Source organism: Takifugu flavidus, chromosome 12, assembly GCF_003711565.1.
Source record: "Takifugu flavidus isolate HTHZ2018 chromosome 12, ASM371156v2, whole genome shotgun sequence".
Lineage (NCBI taxonomy): Eukaryota > Metazoa > Chordata > Actinopteri > Tetraodontiformes > Tetraodontidae > Takifugu > Takifugu flavidus.
Genome location: NC_079531.1, coordinates 5,799,220 through 5,820,842, shown reverse-complemented (window position 1 = coordinate 5,820,842; position 21,623 = coordinate 5,799,220). Strand labels below are relative to the sequence as shown.

The 21,623-nt window shown below is 44.8% G+C and overlaps 3 long non-coding RNA genes across 3 annotated transcripts; all 3 read left to right on the top strand.

The window, feature by feature from the left end:
• Positions 1–3,761: 3,761 nt before the first annotated feature.
• Positions 3,762–4,466, top strand: LOC130535276 (uncharacterized). The gene is made up of 3 exons (XR_008953083.1): positions 3,762–3,853; positions 3,927–4,004; positions 4,273–4,466. It is a non-coding gene; the product is annotated as an uncharacterized LOC130535276 (long non-coding RNA).
• Positions 4,467–10,090: 5,624 nt separating this feature from the next.
• On the top strand, positions 10,091–11,047 carry LOC130535198 (uncharacterized). Its single transcript, XR_008953055.1, has 3 exons — positions 10,091–10,249; positions 10,323–10,400; positions 10,669–11,047. It is a non-coding gene; the product is annotated as an uncharacterized LOC130535198 (long non-coding RNA).
• A 9,657-nt stretch (positions 11,048–20,704) lies between these two features.
• On the top strand, positions 20,705–21,507 carry LOC130535416 (uncharacterized). The gene is made up of 3 exons (XR_008953114.1): positions 20,705–20,858; positions 20,932–21,009; positions 21,278–21,507. It is a non-coding gene; the product is annotated as an uncharacterized LOC130535416 (long non-coding RNA).
• The last annotated feature ends 116 nt before the right edge of the window (positions 21,508–21,623 follow it).

Here is a 21,623-nt window from a genome sequence, read left to right as displayed (position 1 = left end):
CCTATGATCTTTGGATAATTGAAGGTCCAAGTCCCTCCAGAATTCACCAAAATCTAATCAGCTGTTCCTTGGGCCGTCAAAATGTCATTAAAATCCATCCATAGCAATAGACTAATTTTGTCATTTCACTGTAACACATATCCATTCCTGTGTCTGGTTTCAGTTTCTAGAAAATATTGAAAAAAACGATAAAATGCTCCATCAACTACAATGGAGCGAATGTACCAGCGATCATGGACGCGCAATCTTTGCGGAATTGACCAAGGAGATGCTTGGGAACCCTCAAAGCGTCTTAACCAAGATCACTCCTGAGAGGTCTCGTAGCTTGATGGAACAGGTGAAACACCTGAACATAAACACCAAAGAGAAGCTCAATGGTGCCATTGATCTGATCGTGGAACAGGCGATGTCAGAGCCAGCCTCCTGTGCCACCTACGCCAATATGTGCAGAGAGTTGATGGGGGTAAGTTCATCGCATCCATCATGGATGCGCTCAAAACAGTTACCAGACACAACTATATATCTCTATTCTTTAACAGAGGTGCGCGGGGGACTGGTGACACTCCAAGCTACCTTGGAGCAGGAGGGAGGGGGGAGAACATGGGCCCTGAAAGTGGTGACACATCACAGAATTTCGCAAATCTTCTGCTTCAACGTTGCCAGCAAGAGATGCTGAAAGACAGAAATGATGTAATGTGACTGTCGCTGACACTAAAAATGAAAGTTTGCTGCTGACAAATACTACAAATTTTCCATTTCTGGAATGTTTTACAACTATGTTGGCTGTCCCGACCTCCGCGGTAGTTTATGAATTCAGACGTGATCTGTCCTTGCAGGAAGACGACCGTTCGCTTGGTCTTAAAAGATTTATTGGAGAACTCTTCAAACTAGAAATACTGAATGAACCCATCATGCATGAATGCCTTGAGAAACTCCTCAATAATTGTCACGAGGACTCAGTTGAATGCCTCTGCAAGCTGCTGTCCACCTGTGGAAAACGACTGGACACAGAGGAGGCCAAGGTCAGTACAGAGGTCAACAACTGTATTTATTCTTGGATACTTTTGAAACTTTTGGAAAGATGGTTTGAAGCAGTGAGTTGCTAAAAAGACTTACCAGTTCTCTATCCGCATGTCCCCTTTTAGCCACAGATGGATCGGTACTTTAACTATATCATTGAAATGATGAAAGAGGGCCAGGTCTCTTCTAGGGTCAACTTCCTGCTTCAGGATTTGGTGCAACTCAAGATGGTGAATATTGTTTAATTTATAATACATCTAAAATAGAGGACTTTAGTGGGGTTAAGGGGGAAAGTGCATCTCATGCTAAAAATACTGGCCAGGTTTGGGTTTTCACCTTCTGAATATGAAAACACTTTGTTGAATTGAACGGCTATTTCCCTTATTTCCATTTACAATCTCCAGAACAACTGGATACCTCGAAGACCAGAAGATGGTCCGAGAACATTCTATGCAGTCCAAAAAAGGGCAGCGCTGTATACTACCACCGTGAAAGAGCTGATTCACGATCAGAGAAAAGGTAGACGAGATGGTCACAGGCTGGCACCTGAGGACAAGTGGAGGAGAGACACTCCGGATAGCACCTTAAGGAAGGATGGTCCTGAGAGGAGTGGGAGAAGAGAAGCTCCTGAGAGAAGCGGGAGGAGAGATGCTCCTGTGGGGAGGGAAGTAGAGATGCTCCTGAGAGGAGCGGGAGAAGAGAACTCCTGTGGGGAGTGGAAGTAGAGATGCTCCAGAGAGGAGCGGGAGAAGAGAAGCTCCTGAAAGCAGTGGAAGGAGAGATGCTCCTGAGAGGAGCGGGAGAAGAGAAGCTCCTGAGAGCAGTGGAAGGAGAGATGCTCCAGAGAGCAGTGGAGGACAGGTGCTCCTGAGAGGAACTGGAAGAAAGAAGCTCCTGTGGGGAGTGGAAGTAGAGATGCTCCTGAGAGGAGCTGGAGAGAAGAGAAGCTCCTGAGAGCTTGGGAGGAGAGAAGCTCCTGGAGGAGCTGGATGAGAGAAGCTCCTGAGAGGAGCGGGAAGGAGAAGCTCCTGAGAGAGCGTGAGGAGAAGCTCCTGAGAGCATGGAAGGAGAGATGCTCCAGAGAGCAGTGGGAGGACAGGTGCTCCTGAGAGGAACTGGAAGAAAGAAGCTCCTGTGGGGAGTGGAAGTAGAGATGCTCCTGAGAGGAGCTGAGAAGAGAAGCTCCTGAGAGCAGTGGGAGGAGAGAAGCTCCTGGAAGGAGCTGGATGAGAGAAGCTCCTGAGAGGAGCGGGATGAGAGAAGCTCCTGAGAGGAGCGTGAGGAGAGAGCTCCTGAGAATTGCTGGAGGAGAAAAGCTCCTGAGAGGAGCGGGAGAGAAAGCTCCTGAAGGAGCGGGAGGAGAGAAGCTCCTGAGAATTGCTGGAGGAGAAAAGCTCCTGAGAGGAGCTGAAGAGAAGCTCCTGAGAGGAGCTGATGAGAGAAGCTCTGAGAGGAACTGGAAGAAAGAAGCTCCTGGGAGTGGAAGTAGGATGCTCCAGAGAGGAGCGGGAAGAGAAGCTCCTGAAAGCAGTGAAGAGAGATGCTCCTGAGAGGAGCGGGAGAGAGAAGCTCCTGAGAGCAGTGGAAGGAGAGATGCTCCTGAGAGCAGTGGAAGGAGAGAAGTTCCTGAGAGGAGCTGGAGAAGAGAAGCTCCTGAGAGAGGAAGGAGAGATGCTCCAGAGAGCAGTGGAAGGACAGTGCTCCTGAGAGGAACTGGAGAAAGAAGCTCCTGAGAGCAGTGGAAGGAGAAGCTCCAGAAGATGGGAGCAGGTGCTGAGAGGAACTGGAAGAAAGAGCTCCTGTGGGGAGTGGAATAGAGATGCTCCTGAGAGGAGCTGGATGAGAGAAGCTCCTGAGAGGAGCGGGATGAGAGAAGCTCCTGAGAGAGCGTGAGGAGGAAGCTCCTGAGAATGCTGGAGAGAGAAGCTCCTGAGAGGAGCGGGAGGAGAGAAGCTCCTGAAGGAGCGGGAGAGGAAGCTCCTGAGAATTGCTGGAGGAGAAAAGCTCCTGAGAGGAGCCTGATGAGAGAAGCTCCTGAGAGAGCTGGATGAGAGAAGCTCCTGAGAGGAACTGGAGAAGAAGCTCCTGAGAGGTGGAAGGACAGCTCCTGAGAGGAAATGGAAGAAGAAGCTCCTGAGAGCAGTGGAAGGAGAGAGCTCCTGAGAGGAGCTGATGAGAGAAGCTCCTGGAAGGAGCGGATGAGAGAAGCTCCTGAGGGAGCGGAGGAGAGAACTCCTGAGAGGAGCGGGAGGAGAGAAGCTCCTGAGAGGAGCTGGATGAGAGAAGCTCCTGAGAGGAGCGGATGAGAGAAGCTCCTGAGAGGAGCTGGATGAGAGAAACTCTGAGAGGAGCTGGATGAGAAAACTTCTGAGAGGAGCAGGAGGAGAGAAACTCCTGAGAGGAGCGGGAGGAGAGAAACTCCTGAGAGAGCGGGAGGAGAGAAACTCCTGAGAGGAGCTGGAGGAGAGAAACTCATGAGAGGAGCTGGATGAGAGAAACTTCTGAGAGGAGCGGAGGAGAGAAACTCCTGAGAGAGCGGGAGGAGAGAAGCTCCTGAGAGGAGCGGGAGGACAGAAGCTCCTGAGAGGAGCGGGAGAGAGAAACTCCTGAGAGGAGCGGAGGAGAGAAACTCCTGAGAGGAGCTGGAGGAGAGAAACTCCTGAGAGGAGCGGGATGAGAGAACTCCTGAGAGGAGCTGGATGAGAGAAACTCCTGAGAGGAGCGGAGAAGAGAGCTCCTGAGAGGAGCGGGAGGAGAGAAGCTCCTGAGAGCAACTTAAGGAAACCCTCTCCTGAAAGCAGCTGGAGGAGACCATCAGAAAAATGCAGCCGAGGTAAATAACTAGAGTTAGCTCTACAATTACAACTGCTGTGTAGCATGATGGAAATATGAGTCTTTCATATCAGGAGAAAGCCCCATGTCCAGCACTTCTGACACCATCTTCAGATGAACTACAGAAATGTCTTCCACTCAGCGATGTCAAGGTATGAACAAGCAATTTTGCAAGTGTTTTCTATTATATGCACAAAATTGAGCAGAGTGATAAAAACCTGGTGGAAATAGGGGAAAAAAGGTTGAATCTCTAAATACATCATGTAAACTAATGAAACTGGGGAAGCCACCATGGAGCATCCACAAAGTGTTTTTCTTTCATTCCTTTACCTGTAGGGGGCGCCAACAGCCACAGAACAGTAAACATGCAGAAAATTTAGAGAACTCACAACTGCTAAAATTGGCTTTGTTCTGTTGCAGATCTCGTGCGGATGTTCCTCGATATTCTGTGGGACGAGGGAGCTGTCAGTGAAATCTTTTTTTTTTTCAAATGGGAACACCTCGTAAGCAACAGTGGCTTCTCAAGGTTCCGGACAGTCATGGAAAAATACCATGCTGTGTCAGACGCTTGACCAGACCAAAGACTGATTTTGGCTCCCCTCCAATTTGTTCTCTGAAAGCTTATATAAACTAAAATATAAAATGTAGATGATTTATTCTGTCATTTCAATCTTGCTTCCTTTGTTACTATTGAATTTTGATTCATTTTATAAAACTTGTGGGACTTTATAAATGTTAAACAGCAGGACAACATGATTACTGCATAATGTGCAATTAGGGGTCACCAGCAGGGGGCAGTGAGATGAGGTTTCTCATGATTGTGTTGGTCAGAACTCTCTTCGTACACGTCACACTGAAACATCAATACAAGACGTTTAATATGTTTTATGGAGCTTTCCTCATGTCCCATTGCTTAAGAAGATGACTAAGTTGGTCAATATCAGAGCAAAATTCCATTAAAGCTTGAGAAAACCTTCAGAAAAACAATCTTTTTCTGGTTATTCGATCTTGATAGTTGACTGGGATCTGATCATCAAGTAGTATGAACTATTTCTAGTTCTATTTTCATCAAAGCCTATCTTTATTGAACCATCAGGTGAGCTATCAAAGACCCAAATCAAATTAAAATCAACTTTTCTCCACAGCAGTAAATAAAACTTAAAAATATCATCAAACTACTTAGTGGGCGGAGCTTAGAATTGCCCCTATTGAGCAAATGCTTTGGTTTTCCAATGTGTTTGGGGTCATTTTTGTTTCAGTTTCAAGGATCACGGTTATTTTTAGGGGAGTGACAGATGTCTGTGAGGTGATTTTAACCTGATTTGTAGTCCTAAACCCTTTCCTTAATTTCAGAACTGATGGAAAGATCGGTAAAAATGCTTTGTTCTTTCTATTATCTTTTCAGCCTCCTTTATTTGCATTCAATCACTGATACTTAAGCATACGGAAAATGGGGATGCTAAATGAATTCATCTTTTGTCTACTACTGACAATTATGAAGTAAATCAAGTGTGTATGAGTGTGTGTGTGTGTGTGTGTGTGTGTGTGTTCTTGCTACTTTTTGAGTGCCAGAAATTGTATTCTGCAGGCAAAGTGAGGACATTTCTGGAAGTGAGGACCTTTTGGCTCGTCTTTGCAACTTCAGAGGGCTGTTGAGACATGAGGGTTCAGACATGGCTGAAGTTGAACTGAATGTTTAAGGTTTAGGGCTTTAGTCAGGATGGTAAAGGCGGGAGGGAGGGGCTGGAGAATGTGTTTTGTTTGAAAGTCTTCACGTAGATAGATTAATGAGAATTATGTATGCTTATGGTCACATTTCAGTTCTTTCAGGCTCATTCCATTGCAAGATATTTTCTTACAGAAATCATAACTGCTCGTCCACACCACACAAGCTCATCGTGATTGATTTGAAAAAATATTTTAATGGCCATTTTCATAGTTTAGTCACAAAGTGACTCACAGCAGGTAGAAACAAAGAAAATAAACCCAAGCCTTCTCAACCCCACCTATATGCATACAAATATACATAAAAACATAGTTGCTTACACATTCACACAGGCAGACATGTACAGACAGGAGGCTCAACTCCCAACATGGCCGAAACAATAGTCTTAAATGTGGCAATATTAAAATGTGAACAGATGAAGAGCAGAGATCATAGGCACTCACATCAAAGGACCAATGCTTTATACCAAGGCTAAATAATTCAACATATTTAATACATCTGATATATCTGATAGATATAGTTCCTTATAGATTCAACCAAACTCACTTCACTTGGAGAGAAACTTGGATTAGACTTCCAGCACATTCCAGACAGCCACAATGATGAAAGAAAACGGGACCAACAGACCAAGACAAACCGTGAGCAGTTCTCAGTCTCTAGAAAGTGCCACATTACTTTTGCGCAAAAGCAAAATTGTGAATGACATTTGCTTCTTTTAGGACATTGTTAATTTTCCGTTACCCTTAAGTGAGAAAAAAGTACATATATAGCTAGAGATTGCACATTCACTCCCCAGAACATAACTAATAACTTTATCTTACCCATTACCCTTATCCTGGAAATTTCATTAAAATCCCTTCATTACTTTTTGCATTATTTTGCTAAGTTTAATGCTCACATAACCAGCAGGCGGCGCTGTACCAGCAAAGGTATATTTTGTATATTTGTCCATTTGCATATGTGACGTATGACCTCAATTTGACAACGCATGTCCTTCCTGTTTAAATTCTCCAGCGCCAACGCAATCAGGCCCTCTGAAACTTTGTGGGGGGTTTTAGAGTTTCACATTTTAATTTTGGCCCCACAACCCCACCAAATGTCATGCGTGTAGGTGAAACTTTACCTCGGGGCTTCTCCGAGAACCATCAAGCAGGTGGGGCAAAAATGGCGCCACCTGTATGAAGATGGCGCTTGGCCTATGTTTATCCAGTGTGTTTGTGTGTGTGTGTGTGGGGGGGGTTGCCACTTTTTGAGCACCAAAAATTGCATTCTACTAGCAAAGTGAGGACATTTCTGGAAGCCATTTCTGCATGCCCATTTCCTTTACCAAAACATTTTTAAAAATGCCAGATCTGAGGTCTGCAAAATTTCAGATTTTCGAGCACGATTAGGCCCCCGCAAAACCATTTTTACCCAACTAAGCAGAATAAACACTAGCAAACAACAGCCCTCACAGCGAGGACAGTGCTTGGGTCCTAATTCTACCAATAGTGCTGGTAATAATTTAAAAAACTAGCACTCAAAGAGTGCAGACCTCTGCCAAGTCGGCCATTTCCTCATACTGTAACTTACCCCGTCAGTATAGTACATTCACTGTAGTCGGTGGTTTTATTATCAAAAGCACCTTTGCTTTCATCTTGGCCTATGATCTTTGGATAATTGAAGGTCCAAGTCCCTCCAGAATTCACCAAAATCTAATCAGCTGTTCCTTGGGCCGTCAAAATGTCATTAAAATCCATCCATAGCAATAGACTAATTTTGTCATTTCACTGTAAACACATATCCATTCCTGTGTCTGGTTTCAGTTTCTAGAAAATATTGAAAAAAACGATAAAATGCTCCATCAACTACAATGGAGCGAATGTACCAGCGATCATGGACGCGCAATCTTTGCGGAATTGACCAAGGAGATGCTTGGGAACCCTCAAAGCGTCTTAACCAAGATCACTCCTGAGAGGTCTCGTAGCTTGATGGAACAGGTGAAACACCTGAACATAAACACCAAAGAGAAGCTCAATGGTGCCATTGATCTGATCGTGGAACAGGCGATGTCAGAGCCAGCCTCCTGTGCCACCTACGCCAATATGTGCAGAGAGTTGATGGGGGTAAGTTCATCGCATCCATCATGGATGCGCTCAAAACAGTTACCAGACACAACTATATATCTCTATTCTTTAACAGAGGTGCGGGGGGACTGGTGACACTCCAAGCTACCTTGGAGCAGGAGGGAGGGGGGAGAACATGGGCCCTGAAAGTGGTGACACATCACAGAATTTCGCAAATCTTCTGCTTCAACGTTGCCAGCAAGAGATGCTGAAAGACAGAAATGATGTAAGTGTGACTGTCGCTGACACTAAAAATGAAAGTTTGCTGCTGACAAATACTACAAATTTTCCATTTCTGGAATGTTTTACAACTATGTTGGCTGTCCCGACCTCCGCGGTAGTTTATGAATTCAGACGTGATCTGTCCTTGCAGGAAGACGACCGTTCGCTTGGTCTTAAAAGATTTATTGGAGAACTCTTCAAACTAGAAATACTGAATGAACCCATCATGCATGAATGCCTTGAGAAACTCCTCAATAATTGTCACGAGGACTCAGTTGAATGCCTCTGCAAGCTGCTGTCCACCTGTGGAAAACGACTGGACACAGAGGAGGCCAAGGTCAGTACAGAGGTCAACAACTGTATTTATTCTTGGATACTTTTGAAACTTTTGGAAAGATGGTTTGAAGCAGTGAGTTGCTAAAAAGACTTACCAGTTCTCTATCCGCATGTCCCCTTTTAGCCACAGATGGATCGGTACTTTAACTATATCATTGAAATGATGAAAGAGGGCCAGGTCTCTTCTAGGGTCAACTTCCTGCTTCAGGATTTGGTGCAACTCAAGATGGTGAATATTATTTAATATAATACATCTAAAATAGAGGACTTTAGTGGGGTTAAGGGGGAAAGTGCATCTCATGCTAAAAATACTGGCCAGGTTTGGGTTTTCACCTTCTGAATATGAAAACACTTTGTTGAATTGAACGGCTATTTCCCTTATTTCCATTTACAATCTCCAGAACAACTGGATACCTCGAAGACCAGAAGATGGTCCGAGAACATTCTATGCAGTCCAAAAAAGGGCAGCGCTGTATACTACACCGTGAAAGAGCTGATTCACGATCAGAGAAAAGGTAGACGAGATGGTCACAGGCTGGCACCTGAGGACAAGTGGAGAGAGACACTCCGGATAGCACCTTAAGGAAGGATGGTCCTGAGAGGAGTGGGAGAAGAGAAGCTCCTGAGAGAAGCGGGAGGAGATGCTCCTGTGGGGAGTGGAAGTAGAGATGCTCCTGAGAGGAGCGGGAGAAGAGAAGCTCCTCCTGTGGGGAGTGGAAGTAGAGATGCTCCAGAGAGGAGCGGGAGAAGAGAAGCTCCTGAAAGCAGTGGAAGGAGAGATGCTCCTGAGAGGAGCGGGAGAAGAGAAGCTCCTGAGAGCAGTGGAAGGAGAGATGCTCCAGAGAGCAGTGGAAGGAGAGAAGTTCCTGAGAGGAGCTGGAGAAGAGAAGCTCCTGAGAGCAGTGGAAGGAGAGATGCTCCAGAGAGCAGTGGAAGGACAGGTGCTCCTGAGAGGAACTGGAAGAAAGAAGCTCCTGAGAGCAGTGGAAGGAGAATGCTCCAGAGAGCAGTGGGAGGACAGGTGCTCCTGAGAGGAACTGGAGAAAGAAGCTCCTGTGGGAGTGGAAGTAGAGATGCTCCTGAGAGGAGCTGGATGGAGAGAAGCTCCTGAGAGGAGCGGGATGAGAGAAGCTCCTGAGAGGAGCGTGAGGAGAGAAGCTCCTGAGAATTGCTGGAGAGAGAAGCTCCTGAGAGGAGCGGGAGGAGAGAAGCTCCTGAGAATTGCTGGAGGAGAGAAGCTCCTGAGAGGAGCGGGAGGAGAGAAGCTCCTGAAGGAGCGGGAGGAGAGAAGCTCCTGAGAATTGCTGGAGGAGAGAAGCTCCTGAGAGGAGCCTGATGAGAGAAGCTCCTGAGAGGAGCTGGATGAGAGAAGCTCCTGAGAGGAACTGGAAGAAAGAAGCTCCTGAGAGCAGTGGAAGGACAGGTGCTCCTGAGAGGAAATGGAAGAAAGAAGCTCCTGAGAGCAGTGGAAGGAGAGAAGCTCCTGAGAGGAGCTGGATGAGAGAAGCTCCTGGAAGGAGCTGGATGAGAGAAGCTCCTGAGAGAGGAGCGGGAGGAGAGAAGCTCCTGAGAGGAGCGGGAGGAGAGAAGCTCCTGAGAGGAGCTGGATGAGAGAAGCTCCTGAGAGGAGCGGATGAGAGAAGCTCCTGAGAGGAGCTGGATGAGAGAAACATCTGAGAGGAGCTGGATGAGAGAAACTTCTGAGAGGAGCGGGAGGAGAGAAACTCCTGAGAGGAGCGGGAGGAGAGAAACTCCTGAGAGGAGCGGGAGGAGAGAACTCCTGAGAGCTGGAGGAGAGAAACTCATGAGAGGAGCTGGATGAGAGAAACTTCTGAGAGGAGCGGGAGGAGAGAAGCTCCTGAGAGGAGCGGGAGGAGAGAAACTCCTGAGAGGAGCGGGAGGAGAGAAGCTCCTGAGAGGAGCGGGAGGAGAGAAGCTCCTGAGAGCAACTTAAGGAAACCCTCTCCTGAAAGCAGCTGGAGGAGACCATCAGAAAAATGCAGCCGAGGTAAATAACTAGAGTTAGCTCTACAATTACAACTGCTGTGTAGCATGATGGAAATATGAGTCTTTCATATCAGGAGAAAGCCCCATGTCCAGCACTTCTGACACCATCTTCAGATGAACTACAGAAATGTCTTCCACTCAGCGATGTCAAGGTATGAACAAGCAATTTTGCAAGTGCTTTCTATTATATGCACAAAATTGAGCAGAGTGATAAAAACCTGGTGGAAATAGGGGAAAAAAGGTTGAATCTCTAAATACATCATGTAAACTAATGAAACTGGGGAAGCCACCATGGAGCATCCACAAAGTGTTTTTCTTTCATTCCTTTACCTGTAGGGGGCGCCAACAGCCACAGAACAGTAAACATGCAGAAAATTTAGAGAACTCACAACTGCTAAAATTGGCTTTGTTCTGTTGCAGATCTCGTGCGGATGTTCCTCGATATTCTGTGGGACGAGGGAGCTGTCAGTGAAATCTTTTTTTTTTTTCAAATGGGAACACCTCGTAAGCAACAGTGGCTTCTCAAGGTTCCGGACAGTCATGGAAAAATACCATGCTGTGTCAGACGCTTGACCAGACCAAAGACTGATTTTGGCTCCCCTCCAATTTGTTCTCTGAAAGCTTATATAAACTAAAAATATAAAATGTAGATGATTTATTTCTGTCATTTCAATCTTGCTTCCTTTGTTACTATTGAATTTTGATTCATTTTATAAAACTTGTGGGACTTTATAAATGTTAAACAGCAGGACAACATGATTACTGCATAATGTGCAATTAGGGGTCACCAGCAGGGGGCAGTGAGATGAGGTTTCTCATGATTGTGTTGGTCAGAACTCTCTTCGTACACGTCACACTGAAACATCAATACAAGACGTTTGATATGTTTTATGGAGCTTTCCTCATGTCCCATTGCTTAAGATGACTAAGTTGGTCAATATCAGAGCAAAATTCCATTAAAGCTTGAGAAAACCTTCAGAAAAACAATCTTTTTCTGGTCATTCGATCTTGATAGTTGACTGGGATCTGATCATCAAGTAGTATGAACTATTTCTAGTTCTATTTTCATCAAAGCCTATCTTTATTGAACCATCAGGTGAGCTATCAAAGACCCAAATCAAATTAAAATCAACTTTTCTCCACAGCAGTAAATAAAACTTAAAAATATAATCAAACTACTTAGTGGGCGGAGCTTAGAATTGCCCCTATTGCGCAAATGCTTTGGTTTTCCAATGTGTTTGGGGTCATTTTTGTTTCAGTTTCAAGGATCACGGTTATTTTTAGGGGAGTGACAGATGTCTGTGAGGTGATTTTAACCTGATTTGTAGTCCTAAACCCTTTCCTTAATTTCAGAACTGATGGAAAGATCGGTAAAAATGCTTTGTTCTTTCTATTATCTTTTCAGCCTCCTTTATTTGCATTCAATCACTGATACTTAAGCATACGGAAAATGGGGATGCTAAATGAATTCATCTTTTGTCTACTACTGACAATTATGAAGTAAATCAAATATTGCTGTCCAGAATTCAGATAATTTAGGGCACGACAAAAGCATATGAACGAGATCGGCAGGGGCCTGCCCACATCTGTTGCATGAATCTGTTCTGTCAGGATAGATTTTGGCCAGCTTGGCATTAGTGAGATAGGCTCTATGCAAAATTTTACATTGTAGAAGGCTATGCCTCGCACAAATAGAGGACGAGTGGATATTTTTTAATATCTTTTCCCATTGCTCATCATGCAAGGGAGCTCCAAGGTCCTGGCCCCAAGCGGCTCTTAGTGAAGTCAGTTGATGGGGAGACAGAGTGTAAATTTGCTTGTATGTGATCCCTATGAGTCCTTTCTTCCTGGTGTTAAGGGTTAAGAATTGGTCAATAAGAGAGTTCGGGGGTCCGTTGGGAAACTGGGGAAAACAAGATTTCACAAAATGTCTTATTTGAAAAAAACCAAAGAGGTGAGAGTTTGGTAGTTTAAACTTTGCTGCCAAATCGGTAAATGAAGCAAAAACACCATTAATAAAAAGGTCATTAAGCGTTGCTAGGCCCCTCTCAGACCAGGTACGAAAGGCAAGATCAGAGCATGAAGGAGCGAAAAGGTGGTTACGGAATATTGGGGATAAACTTGATTGGGTGTGGAGGCCAAAAGTTTTTCTAAACTGGTTCCAAATCATCAGTGTGTTGGTTACAATTGGATTGGGGCTGACCTGTTTAACTAACAGTGGTAGTTGGGAGCATACTACAGACCAGAGGCAAAAACATGAGGAGGAAATTTCAAGCAGGGCCCATTGTGGGCATTCAGATACAGCTTTACCAGTGTTCCAGTGAAGAAGATTATTGATGTTACAAGCCCAGTAATAATAACGGAAGTCTGGGAGCACTAAACCTCCCAGGGGTTTAGGAAGGCGGAGAGCTGAGCGACCAATTCGTGCCCGTTTATTGCACCAGAGAAAGGAACTAATCAACTGGTCAAGTTTTGAAAAGAATGATTTCCTGATAAAGACTGGTATATGTTGGAAAAGATAGAGGAACTGAGGGAGTATTGACATTTTTATTAGGTTGACACGGCCGATCAAAGAGAGGGGGAGAGAGGACCATCTGGCAAGGTCTGATTTGCAACGTTCGATTAATGGGATATAATTTTTGGCAAATAGTTCAGAAAATGATCTTGTCACTAAAATTCCCAAGTATTTAAAACCGTCTGCGTGTGTTTGAGGATGAATGCCTCCCTAAAATAAAGCCAGTCTGGTCAGGATTGATTAGGGCCGAAATTACTCTCTGGAGACGGCTGGCTAAGACTTTCGCCAGTATCTTAAAATCTACATTTGAAAGGGAAATTGGTCTATAACTGCTACATAGAAGTGGATCTTTGTCCTTTTTCAATAGGAGTGTGATTGAAGCCTCTGACATTGTGGGAGGTAGGAGTCCTTTTGCCCGAGCATCATTGAAAACCCTAACTAGAGTTGGGGCAATAGCTTCGGAGTAGGTTTTGTAGAACTCCGTAGTGAAACCATCAGGTCCTGGTGACTTATTACTCTGTAGAGAACTTATTGCATCTTTGACCTCAGAGATCGTGATTGGAGCACCTAACTTGGTCGCAGTCGTTGGGTCAAGTTGAGGGTATGCGATCATGTCGAGAGGGTTTGGGTCATCCCAATCGCATAGAGAGGTTTCGGAAGAGTACAGTTTAGCGTAGTAATCCACAAATGCATTATTAATGGCGATAGGATTGGACGTGATGTTGTCAGGGGCTGACCTGATCTGAGGAATAAGTCTAGAAGCGGCCTCAGTACGTGCTTGGTAAGCCAGGAGTTTGCCTGCTTTGTCACCTTGCTCGAAAAAGCGCTGTTTAGTGTGTAAAAGTTGTTTCTCAATCCGACCGGAGGTTAACAAGTTATATTGTGACTGGAGCTGTACTCGTTTTTTATATAGCACATCTGAGGGGTTAACTGAATACTGGGCATCTAACAGTTGTATTTCATCTGATATTTGTTTCAATTTGGTGCGCTCCTCCCTCCTAAAGCCAGAGATGAAAGAAATAATTTGACCACGCAAATAAGCTTTAAGAGTCTCCCAAAGCACACCACTACCAATATCCGGCATATCATTGGTATCGAAGAAGAGCTGAATCTGATTAGTTAGATAGTCTTTGAATTTTGGTTCGGATAACAGGTGGGAGTTGAATCTCCAGGGCTTCGTAGGCAATTTGTCTTGAGAGAGATTAATATTTAAAGTGATCGGAGAGTGATCAGAAATTACTATGCTGTGGTACTCACACGATTGTATGTTGTCTAATAATCTATTATCGAGTAAAAAAAAGTCAATCCGAGAGTAAGACCTGTGGACATGCGAGAAGAAAGAGAAAGCTTTCGTGTGAGGGTACATAGTTCTCCATGGATCAGATAGGCCTAATTGGTCTGCGTGAAACTTTAACATACTGGTTGCTTTAGACAGGCTGGATCGGCTGGTGGAAGATCTATCAAGGTCAAGGTCCTGGACCTGGTTAAAGTCACCTCCAATTATTATGTGATGATCTGCAGCATTTGGGATGTTTGAAAAGATTTTGGACATAAATTTGTCGTCGTCCCATGTTGGAGCATATATTGAGGCCAGAACCACAGGAGTATTTTGTAATTTGCCCTGTACTATGACATAGCGCCCATTTGGGTCGGTAACAACAGAGGAAGATTCAAAGGCAACGTCTTTGTGTACAATAATGGCTGCACCCCTCGCCCTCTCAGAGAACCTAGAGTGAAAAAGGTGACCCATCCAAGGTTTCTTAATGCGAGAGAATTCCAATTTGCGCAGGTGTGTCTCCTGCAGGAAAAATAGGTCCCCTTTAAGATCTTGCAGGTGAGATATTACCTTATTGGCTTTGACATTATTATTCATCCCCTTGACATTCCAGGAGATGAGGCGAATACTCTTATCGTTCATCGACATTGTCGATGAACGGTGCTCCTCGGCATTCTGTAGGTGATCATTGGGGATACATCTGTGTTTTGTGCCCCCGCAGAAGCATCCGTGTTAGCACATGTTAGTTTATGCTGGCTGTAATTAGCATTCTCTAGTACAGGGGGTGAACATTTAGCCGCGAGTAGCTTAAACAGCTCTCACTATCGGTTGTGCCTTGCCGTTCCATCACAGGACAGTGAGGAGTTTCTGTTTCCACTGCCATGGTGGGATTCCTAACCGTCTGGAGGGAGTCATTGAGTGCCTGAGAGATTCCATGGCCTGTCTGCCTCTGAACACCAAACTGGGGTACCACCTTTCATCAACGACTTGGACCAGTAAACCAGCGCTCTCTGCAGCTGAACTACATCCGAGGAAACAGTTTTCGACATTTCGAGGATCGTTTGGAGTAACCAGGATTTTTCTAAATCAGGCCTGCAACGGGGTTATTTGTTTGTGTGTTCGGTGTGGATCTAAAATATGAATATTTAGTTGTTAAAATTTGAGAACATGCTTGGCTAAAAGTCATCTAGTTTATTCTGGGAGTGTATTTTCTTTGAAGCTGAACCTGTGTTTTTCATGTGGTCAAGTTGATTGAGTGATTAGAACAACTTTTAGTTGAAGTTTTTTTTTTTCCTAATGAGAATATTGTTTGTTGCACTATATTTGAAGTTTAAATAAATATTTGATTCATTTTGTTCCAGGACCGATTATTAGAAAAGGTATATGATCCCATATTTAATTATAGATTAGTTAATAATAATGATCAAAAACTAGATTCATTTAGTTCTACAAACTCAAAGCTCTCAAAGTTGTGAGAAGTGGGCTACACAAGTCTAATGAGTATTTCCAGCAAAAAAATGAAATGTTCCTTTCTTGGAAGCACTACTTCCTCCTAATGCATTTCTAACATTCCCTAACATTGGCTAACACATCATCCTGGGATTTACACCAGCTATGTTTGGTTGCAGAAAAGATTATCCTAAATGAATTCATCTTTTGCCTACTACTGACAATTATGAAGTAAATCAAGTGTGTATGAGTGTGTGTGTGTGTGTGTGTTCCTGCTACTTTTTGAGTGCCAGAAATTGTATTCTGCAGGCAAAGTGAGGACATTTCTGGAAGTGAGGACCTTTTGGCTCGTCTTTGCAACTTCAGAGGGCTGTTGAGACATGAGGGTTCAGACATGGCTGAAGTTGAACTGAATGTTTAAGGTTTAGGGCTTTAGTCAGGATGGTAAAGGCGGGAGGGAGGGGCTGGAGAATGTGTTTTGTTTGAAAGTCTTCACGTAGATAGATTAATGAGAATTATGTATGCTTATGGTCACATTTCAGTTCTTTCAGGCTCATTCCATTGCAAGATATTTTCTTACAGAAATCATAACTGCTCGTCCACACCACACAAGCTCATCGTGATTGATTTGAAAAAATATTTTAATGGCCATTTTCATAGTTTAGTCACAAAGTGACTCACAGCAGGTAGAAACAAAGAAAATAAACCCAAGCCTTCTCAACCCCACCTATATGCATACAAATATACATAAAAACATAGTTGCTTACACATTCACACAGGCAGACATGTACAGACAGGAGGCTCAACTCCCAACATGGCCGAAACAATAGTCTTAAATGTGGCAATATTAAAATGTGAACAGATGAAGAGCAGAGATCATAGGCACTCACATCAAAGGACCAATGCTTTATACCAAGGCTAAATAATTCAACATATTTAATACATCTGATATATCTGATAGATATAGTTCCTTATAGATTCAACCAAACTCACTTCACTTGGAGAGAAACTTGGATTAGACTTCCAGCACATTCCAGACAGCCACAATGATGAAAGAAAACGGGACCAACAGACCAAGACAAACCGTGAGCAGTTCTCAGTCTCTAGAAAGTGCCACATTACTTTTGCGCAAAAGCAAAATTGTGAATGACATTTGCTTCTTTTAGGACATTGTTAATTTTCCGTTACCCTTAAGTGAGAAAAAAGTACATATATAGCTAGAGATTGCACATTCACGCCCCAGAACATAACTAATAACTTTATCTTACCCATTACCCTTATCCTGGAAATTTCATTAAAATCCCTTCATTACTTTTTGCATTATTTTGCTAAGTTTAATGCTCACATAACCAGCAGGCGGCGCTGTACCAGCAAAGGTATATTTTGTATATTTGTCCATTTGCATATGTGACGTATGACCTCAATTTGACAACGCATGTCCTTCCTGTTTAAATTCTCCAGCGCCAACGCAATCAGGCCCTCTGAAACTTTGTGGGGGGTTTTAGAGTTTCACATTTTAATTTTGGCCCCACAACCCCACCAAATGTCATGCGTGTAGGTGAAACTTTACCTCGGGGCTTCTCCGAGAACCATCAAGCAGGTGGGGCAAAAATGGCGCCACCTGTATGAAGATGGCGCTTGGCCTATGTTTATCCAGTGTGTTTGTGTGTGTGTGTGTGTGTGTGTGTGGGTTGCCACTTTTTGAGCACCAAAAATTGCATTCTACTAGCAAAGTGAGGACATTTCTGGAAGCCATTTCTGCATGCCCATTTCCTTTACCAAAACATTTTTAAAAATGCCAGATCTGAGGTCTGCAAAATTTCAGATTTTCGAGCACGATTAGGCCCCCGCAAAACCATTTTTACCCAACTAAGCAGAATAAACACTAGCAAACAACAGCCCTCACAGCGAGGACAGTGCTTGGGTCCTAATTCTACCAATAGTGCTGGTAATAATTTAAAAAACTAGCACTCAAAGAGTGCAGACCTCTGCCAAGTCGGCCATTTCCTCATACTGTAACTTACCCCGTCAGTATAGTACATTCACTGTAGTCGGTGGTTTTATTATCAAAAGCACCTTTGCTTTCATCTTGGCCTATGATCTTTGGATAATTGAAGGTCCAAGTCCCTCCAGAATTCACCAAAATCTAATCAGCTGTTCCTTGGGCCGTCAAAATGTCATTAAAATCCATCCATAGCAATAGACTAATTTTGTCATTTCACTGTAAACACATATCCATTCCTGTGTCTGGTTTCAGTTTCTAGAAAATATTGAAAAAAACGATAAAATGCTCCATCAACTACAATGGAGCGAATGTACCAGCGATCATGGACGCGCAATCTTTGCGGAATTGACCAAGGAGATGCTTGGGAACCCTCAAAGCGTCTTAACCAAGATCACTCCTGAGAGGTCTCGTAGCTTGATGGAACAGGTGAAACACCTGAACATAAACACCAAAGAGAAGCTCAATGGTGCCATTGATCTGATCGTGGAACAGGCGATGTCAGAGCCAGCCTCCTGTGCCACCTACGCCAATATGTGCAGAGAGTTGATGGGGGTAAGTTCATCGCATCCGTCATGGATGCGCTCAAAACAGTTACCAGACACAACTATATATCTCTATTCTTTAACAGAGGTGCGGGGGGACTGGTGACACTCCAAGCTACCTTGGAGCAGGAGGGAGGGGGGAGAACATGGGCCCTGAAAGTGGTGACACATCACAGAATTTCGCAAATCTTCTGCTTCAACGTTGCCAGCAAGAGATGCTGAAAGACAGAAATGATGATGAAGCTCTAATTAATGGACAAAAGAAGCTTGGCGCTCCCCAAAATGTAAGTGTGACTGTCAATGAAAAATGAAAGTTTGCTGCTGACAAATACTACAAATTTTCCATTTCTGGAATGTTTTACAACTATGTTGGCTGTCCCGACCTCCGCGGTAGTTTATGAATTCAGACGTGATCTGTCCTTGCAGGAAGACGACCGTTCGCTTGGTCTTAAAAGATTTATTGGAGAACTCTTCAAACTAGAAATACTGAATGAACCCATCATGCATGAATGCCTTGAGAAACTCCTCAATAATTGTCACGAGGACTCAGTTGAATGCCTCTGCAAGCTGCTGTCCACCTGTGGAAAACGACTGGACACAGAGGAGGCCAAGGTCAGTACAGAGGTCAACAACTGTATTTATTCTTGGATACTTTTGAAACTTTTGGAAAGATGGTTTGAAGCAGTGAGTTGCTAAAAAGACTTACCAGTTCTCTATCCGCATGTCCCCTTTTAGCCACAGATGGATCGGTACTTTAACTATATCATTGAAATGATGAAAGAGGGCCAGGTCTCTTCTAGGGTTAACTTCCTGCTTCAGGATTTGGTGCAACTCAAGATGGTGAATATTGTTTAATATAATACATCTAAAATAGAGGACTTTAGTGGGGTTAAGGGGGAAAGTGCATCTCATGCTAAAAATACTGGCCAGGTTTGGGTTTTCACCTTCTGAATATGAAAACACTTTGTTGAATTGAACGGCTATTTCCCTTATTTCCATTTACAATCTCCAGAACAACTGGATACCTCGAAGACCAGAAGATGGTCCGAGAACATTCTATGCAGTCCAAAAAAGGGCAGCGCTGTATACTACCACCGTGAAAGAGCTGATTCACGATCAGAGAAAAGGTAGACGAGATGGTCACAGGCTGGCACCTGAGGACAAGTGGAGGAGAGACACTCCGGATAGCACCTTAAGGAAGGATGGTCCTGAGAGGAGTGGGAGAAGAGAAGCTCCTGAGAGAAGCGGGAGGAGAGATGCTCCTGTGGGGAGTGGTGGAAGTAGAGATGCTCCTGAGAGGAGCGGGAGAGAGAAGCTCCTGTGGGGAGTGGGAGTGGAAGAGAAGTAGAGATGCTCCAGAGAGGAGCGAGAGAAGAAGAGAAGCTCCTGAAAGCAGTGGAAGGAGAGATGCTCCTGAGAGGAGCGGAGAAGAGAGAGAGAAGCTCCTGAGAGCAGTGGAAGGAGAGATGCTCCAGAGAGCAGTGGAAGGAGAGAAGCTCCTGAGAGGAGCTGGAGAAGAGAAGCTCCTGAGAGCAGTGGAAGGAGAGATGCTCCAGAGAGCAGTGGAAGGACAGGTGCTCCTGAGAGGAACTGGAGAAGAAAGAAGCTCCTGAGAGCAGTGGAAGGAGAGATGCTCCAGAGAGCAGTGGGAGGAAAGGTGCTCCTGAGAGGAACTGGAAGAAAGAAGCTCCTGTGGGGAGGGGAGCAGTGAAGGAGAGATGCTCCTGAGAGGAGCTGGATGAGGGGAGAAGAGCTCCTGAGAGGAGCGGGGGGGCTGGAGAAGCTCCTGAGGGGGGCTGGGATGAGAGAGAGAGCTCCTGAGAGGAGCGGGAGGAGAGAAGCTCCTGAGAATTGCTGGAGGAGAGAGAGAAGCTCCTGAGGGAGAGGAGCGGGAGGAGAGAAGCTCCTGAGAAAGGAGGGGAGGAGAGAGAGAAGCTCCTGAGAATTGCTGGAGGAGAAAAGCTCCTGAGAGGAGCCTGAGGAGAGAAGCTCCTGAGAGGAGGGATGGAGAGAAGCTCCTGAGAGGAACTGGAAGAAAGAAGCTCCTGAGAGCAGTGGATGGAAGGAAGGTGCTCCTGAGAGGAAATGGAAGAAAGAAGCTCCTGAGAGCAGTGGAAGGAGAGAGAAGCTCCTGAGAGGAGCTGGATGAGAGAAGCTCCTGGAAGGAGCTGGATGAGAGAAGCTCCTGAGAGGAGCGGGAGGAGAGAAGCTCCTGAGAGGAGCGGGAGGAGAGAAGCTCCTGAGAGGAGCTGGATGAGAGAAGCTCCTGAGAGGAGCGGGATGAGAGAAGCTCCTGAGAGGAGCTGGATGAGAGAAACTCTGAGAGGAGCTGGATGAGAGAAACTTCTGAGAGGAGCGGGAGGAGAGAAACTCCTGAGAGGAGCGGGAGGAGAGAAACTCCTGAGAGGAGCGGGAGGAGAGGAGAGAAACTCCTGAGAGGAGCTGAGGAGAGAAACTCATGAGAGGAGGGATGAGAGAAACTCCTGAGAGGAGCGGGGGGAGGAGAGAACTCCTGAGAGGAGCGGGAGGAGAGAAGCTCCTGAGAGGAGCGGGAGGAGAGAAACTCCTGAGAGGAGCGGGAGGAGAGAAACTCCTGAGAGGAGCGGGAGGAGAGAAATCCTGAGAGGAGCGGGAGGAGAGAAGCTCCTGAGAGGAGCGGGAGGAGAGAAGCTCCTGAGAGGAGCGGGAGGAGAGAAACTCCTGAGAGGAGCGGGAGGAGAGAAGCTCCTGAGAGGAGCGGGAGGAGAGAAGCTCCTGAGAGCAACTTAAGGAAACCCTCTCCTGAAAGCAGCTGGAGGAGACCATCAGAAAAATGCAGCCGAGGTAAATAACTAGAGTTAGCTCTACAATTACAACTGCTGTGTAGCATGATGGAAATATGAGTCTTTCATATCAGGAGAAAGCCCCATGTCCAGCACTTCTGACACCATCTTCAGATGAACTACAGAAATGTCTTCCACTCAGCGATGTCAAGGTATGAACAAGCAATTTTGCAAGTGTTTTCTATTATATGCACAAAATTGAGCAGAGTGATAAAAACCTGGTGGAAATAGGGGAAAAAAGGTTGAATCTCTAAATACATCATGTAAACTAATGAAACTGGGGAAGCCACCATGGAGCATCCACAAAGTGTTTTTCTTTCATTCCTTTACCTATAGGGGGCGCCAACAGCCACAGAACAGTAAACATGCAGAAAATTTAGAGAACTCACAACTGCTAAAATTGGCTTTGTTCTGTTGCAGATCTCGTGCGGATGTTCCTCGATATTCTGTGGGACGAGGGAGCTGTCAGTGAAATCTTTTTTTTTTTCAAATGGGAACACCTCGTAAGCAACAGTGGCTTCTCAAGGTTCCGGACAGTCATGGAAAAATACCATGCTGTGTCAGACGCTTGACCAGACCAAAGACAGATTTTGGCTCCCCTCCAATTTGTTCTCTGAAAGCTTATATAAACTAAAAATATAAAATGTAGATGATTTATTTCTGTCATTTCAATCTTGCTTCCTTTGTTACTATTGAATTTTGATCATTTTATAAAACTTGTGGGACTTTATAAATGTTAAACAGCAGGACAACATGATTACTGCAT